At 44.1% G+C, this 5,551-nt stretch overlaps 1 long non-coding RNA gene across 1 annotated transcript in view; it reads left to right on the top strand.

Moving 5' to 3' along the window:
* LOC108446108 overlaps positions 1-4,357 on the top strand; it is a 12,169-nt gene extending 7,812 nt beyond the window's left edge. The window contains exon 3 of the long non-coding RNA XR_001861212.1: positions 4,272-4,357. This is a non-coding gene — a long non-coding RNA (uncharacterized LOC108446108). The remainder of the gene's footprint in view (positions 1-4,271) is intronic.
* Positions 4,358-5,551: the final 1,194 nt, after the last annotated feature.

Raw genomic sequence — 5,551 nt, forward strand, 5'->3', positions numbered from 1 at the left:
GAGCATTTCTGCAGCGCTCTCGGCCCTGCTGTCCGCCCTCCAGCGCCGAGCCCCCGCCGAGGGAAAGCTGCCCAGCGCCTCCCCGGACCGCAGCCGCCCCCAGCAGCAGCCACACAGCCGGGGCTGGGCGTCCCCAGCCGGGGCAGCCGGGCCCGGACCTCGGAGAATGGGATTAGCCGACAACGAGCGCGGCAAAAATGGGCACGGGCTGCTGCTTCCCTCTAGGGGTGATGCATCCAGCCCGCTACAAAGCATAATGTGATGTCCTTAGCCAGCTGGAGTATCTATAGCAGAAATCTACCACATTAAAAGGAAAAGTTTTCCAGATGTAACGGATTGTTGGGAATAGGTGGCATCAGTATCATGACTTACTATTAGGAGAAAGTTGAGTAACTTTGCAAACACCTTGTAAAGGGATAGTTATGCTCCTCTCGTCTCAAAAAAAAAAAAAAAATCAAAGCCAGGAAAAGTAAAGTAAAACTCTGCTGGCATCTTAATTTCATTCTTATTATACACGGAATCCTATTTATACATTGGATAACAGATGTTCAGAACTTAATTCACTGCTTCATTCACCTTTGCCTTTGCAAATATAACTGGCTTTGGCTGTGTTTGCCCATGTTCTGCCAGCCCCCTCAGTCGGCACAGCAAGCTCACACTGGGACAGCACTGTTGCTGTTGCAAGACACAACATCAAGCCCCAGTTGTGCCAGGGATCTTATTGGAATCTAGCAAGGGACAAACTGTGAGAGTGCTTTGCTTTTCCAGCTGAATTTGATTTTTTAAAAAGTGATGTGCCTGGTTGACATGTTTTTCCTTATGAAGTTCTCCAGAAGCAAAACTTTAGTTTCTCCAGATTGCTCACCAGATTGCTCACCAGATTGCTCACCAACCACTCTTTCAAGCCTTGTATTTTTGCATGACCTTGACAGGAAAAGTTTTGCACCACACTTCTAGAAAAAAATCATTTGATCTTTAAGTGATTTAAGCTCCTTGTCTCTTTTCTGCTCATCTTTCTAGCCATGATCAAGTCGTTAACTAATTACTCACCCTGAATTTTAAAGGTGTTTCATCCTACTTCTCAGATGGTTTGGGCTGCTCTGTTAAATCAGCCCATCCTTGCAGACTTTTCCTCTTTTGCATAAAACCTTAGTGCTTTGTACAGCCTTGCCTTGCTAAAGGGGAAGCCCTTGGTTCGTGTTTGTCCCCTTGCTACAAACATCCCCTCAGTGGCCTGGGCAGGGACATGTGCCATTGATTCACAGGGAATTCATCACTTCCCTCCCAAAGCAAAACAGAACTTACCCACTACTCACCTGACACCAAACCAGCTCTTTCCAGGCAAGGGGCTTCCTGAGACACCCCTGGGAATGAGGAGGAGAAATAGAGCAAATATGGGAGAAAATAACCTTAGAGAAATATGAGGGAGGGCTACCTGCCTCAATGGGAGCTGAAAGGAAGCCAGCAGCAAAGTGGGCCAGTGCTCTCCCTGGTGTCCCTACGTTTGCCATCTGATTTTTAAAAGTGCAGGTATTTTTTAAAGGACACGGGGAGGAGAGGAGAGGGGAAATCTTTAGATTCCAGTGAAACACTGTTAAGAACTTTAGCTGTTTACAAAGAATGAATTTAGTGTAAAACAAATAAAATGAACATTTGTTTTTTTATTGACAGACTTTACTGCAGCTTTACTGTAAGGCTGAAGAAAAATTGTTCTGAAGCACTCTGGCTTTATGCTTATTTTCTAAAACTGCAAATGTTTTACAGGCTCTTTGGCCATTTTACGATTGATCTGTATGGACACTAAAAGATGAACATGTTAAGCATTAAAAACAGTTTGGAGTTCAAATCTGGTTTAGAGTCCATGGTCTGAGCTTTCAGAAAATGAGTGTCAAGCATGAAGAGGGTGAGTACAAAATTGTGCTGAATAACCTCTGAGCAAGCTGACCTTGTGTTCCCTTGAAGCTGAGTCCCTAATGCTGCATGCATTGCATACCATGTGGCCTGAATATGCAGCATATCACTCTGGAGATCCTCACGATCTATGGATAATTTTGGGTGTCTGATAGCTTTGACTTTAGTGCAAAATGCATAAAGAAACTAGTGCAGAGACAATCAAAGGAAGGAAGGGACAAGTGTGTACATGGAGCAGGGGAGCAGTTACCTACCCAGTGTGATTGGCTTCACAGGGAGATGCATGGGAGGACAGGAGAGCCATAAAATTAACACTTGAAAAAAATCCTATGAGTCTTTTACATGCACAAGGAAGGAAAATGACAGCAACAGAAATGCTGGTGTCAGGAAATGAAAAGATGTGTACAGTGCCACATCTGATAATGGTATCTTTTTATCAATATGATCCCCAAATAACAGTAAAGAGGTTATTCCACTGGAGAGTGGAATAAGATCAGAGAGACCCTATCAAAGGGGAGATCTAATGGGTAAAATGAGGCTCTAGCCATTGAACACACCATTAACAGTGACAAACACTGAATGAAGAAAACTCAAAAGGTAATATATATTAAAAATAAAGAAAAAAAAAAGAACGCAGGCACAGAATATGTAGAGAGCAGAGGCATTACCAAATCACCTGACAAGAAGCACTAAGAATGAGACTTGTTTGCTCTGGAAACGAAGATAAATTGGAAACATGGACCCAAGAACACAAATGGTACTGCAGCTGCCAAAGATGAATGGATGAGCAGAGGCTGCATCTCAGATACATCAAATGCTTTCATCTCAAAAGCATGATCACCAAACCTGGGAAGAAAGCAGAGAGCAGGACACACCATCTCAGCCTCCTCGCAAGCTCAGCAGGCAGCGTGCATTGGAAACCCGGGGTATGGAGAGTAATAGCTGCATAGGACTAGGAACTAATGGCAGGGTTATAAAGTGAACTGCAGATCTCTCTTTGGTAATTGCAAGCATTGCTGAATAAATAAAAACTCTGCATGGAGAACAATGCTGCTGAGGCATAGGCATTAGTTGTTCTTGACGTATTGTTTCTGCTTCATTGTAACAAACAGTCCTTTGATTTAAATGACAATACTTTTCATGTTGCATCCTGTTTTTGATGGTGGTCAAAAGCTAAAAGTGAGAGTAAAGCCTGAGAGTCAAATCCTCTTCTGATCTTCTGAGAGGATATGACTTCTGAGAAATGAAATATGACTTCTAGTTCTAAGAAAGGGAACCTTGCTACAGAGTTTATAATCAGCCTGTTGGAAAAATGCACTGCAGCATCAGAAACTGACATCAGCAGGTAATGTCAGAGTCTGTTCTGGGTCTTCAGATGCATGATGGAGACAGAGAGGATGGTCTTCCTTCCCTCCTTCTTTAAATTGTGTATTTCTTCTGAGGAAGCTGAGTCAGCCTGTCCAGAAACATGACAGAGACTGATCACATCAAACCACTGTTAGCAAAGACAGACTGAAATAAGTGACAAGGAAAACCTCAGTCCAAAATCAAAAAGCTTTTTTAGAAGATTGATGGGCTGCATGTAAAATATGTCATATGAAAAATCAGTTTATCTTCCAACTTCCCTGTCCCCTAAACACCTGGTGTTCTGCTAATTTCCTTCAGTAGCAGGAATAAATAATGAAAGGAATGGGAAAACCCATGTAATCAATAAGTGCCTTAAGGATTGGTGCCATCAGCACAATTTTTGGGTTTTTTTTAACATGGGGAAATTTTTATGGCACCAGACCTGCTAGAGTCTGATGGGCTTCATCTCTCTAGCAAGGGCAAAAGGATTCTCACCCCTGAGTTGGCAGGGCTGATTGAGAGGGCTTTAAACTAGGTTTGAAAGGGGAAAGAGATGAAACCAGGCCCTCCAGAGATGAGCCCAAGGATGGTTAAGTCAGGGGTGAAATCAGCAGCCCAGCTGAAGTGCGTGTACACTGATGCACACAGCGTGGGTAACACACAGGAGGAGCTGGAAGGCGTTGTACAGAGGGAAAGCCATGGCACAGTCACCATCATGGAAACGTGGTGGGATGACTCACGTGAGTGAAATGCTACAATGGTTGGCTACAAGCTCTTCAGAAGAGACAGGAGAGGGAGAAAAGGTGGAGGGGTGGCTCTGTATATCAGGGAGTCTCTTGACACTGTATAACTTGAGGTCAGTGATGATAAGGTTGAGTGCCTATGGGTAAGGACCTGGGGGAAGGCCAACAAGGCTGACACCCTGGTGGGATTCTGTTATAGACCACCTAACCAGGATGAAGAGGTGGATGTATTATTCTATAAGAAGCTGGAGGACGTTTCAAGATCACCAGCCCTTGTTCTTGTAGGTGACTTTAACCTCCCAGATATCTGCTGGGAACTCAGCACAGCAGAGAAGAGGCAGTCTAGGAGGTTCTTACTCACATCTGCTGGAAATTCAGCACAGTGGAGAGAAAACAGTCTAGGAAGTTCTTGGAGTGTGTAGAAGAGAACTTCCTGACACAGCTGGTAAGGGAGCATACCAGGGGTGGGGCCCCTCTAGACCTGCTGTTTATGAATAGAGAAGGGTTGGAGGCCGTCTTGGGCACAGCAACCACGAAATTGTAGTTTTCAATTCTCAGTGAAGTAAGGAAGGGGGTCAACAAAGCCAGGGGTGAGGCTCTGCTAGACCTGCTGTTTGCAAACAAAAAAGGGCTGGTGGGAGATGTGGTGGTTGGAGGCTGTCTGGAGCACAGTGATCATGAAATTATAGAGTTCTCAATATTTGGTGAAGCAAGGAGGGCCATCAATAAAACTTCCACACTGGACTTCTGGAAGGCAGACTTTGGCCTGTTCAAGAGATTTATTCAGAGAGTACCTTGGGAAACAGCCCTTAAAACTCTTCACGACACTGGTTCAGAGAGTCCCTTGCAAAACAGTCATTAATAAAAAAGGGGTCCATGAAGGCTGGACATTCTTCAAGAAGGAAATCTTAAGTGCTTCAAGAAAGAACTCTTGAAGGCACAGGAGCAGACTGTCCCTATGTGCTGAAAGATGAGCCGGCAGGGAAGATGACCAGGCTGCTGGGCTTTTGTAGGGACCAGGGAGCTTTTGTAGGAACTCAGGTAAAAAAGAAGGTGTATCACCTTTGGAAAAGGGGGCAAGCAATTCAGGAAGTGTTTAAGAATGTCATTAGGTCATGCAGAAAAAATCTTCGAAAGGCAAAAGCTTAATTAGAACTCAACCTGGCAACTTCTGTAAAGGAGAATAAAAACTGTTTTTATAAACATTTAGGGGCAGGTCCTGTGGCATAGGTAAACAGCTGTGACCTGTGTTGTCTCTGTGGCCTTGGTTTGACAGTGCTACTGCTAATTCTGCAGCATACTTCATTTGTATGCCTCATACAAGGTACCTTATATTCTTCCTTGCCTTTTAGTTGGAAACCTTTTACTGTTTCATAGACTGGTGCAAAATCTCTTCAACTTTTCATCTGAAAAATGGGCAAAATTCTGCAAAGCAGAAAGAGTCCCTTTCACAGCCTCATGACCAAAGAAAAAAACTCCAGCCTCAGCTTTTCAGCGTCTTGTCTCTTCACTCAGAACATCTGTTTCTAGGTTGCAAATTGCCCCTTCTA

Source organism: Corvus brachyrhynchos, unplaced genomic scaffold, assembly GCF_000691975.1.
Source record: "Corvus brachyrhynchos isolate BGI_N302 unplaced genomic scaffold, ASM69197v1 scaffold3, whole genome shotgun sequence".
Lineage (NCBI taxonomy): Eukaryota > Metazoa > Chordata > Aves > Passeriformes > Corvidae > Corvus > Corvus brachyrhynchos.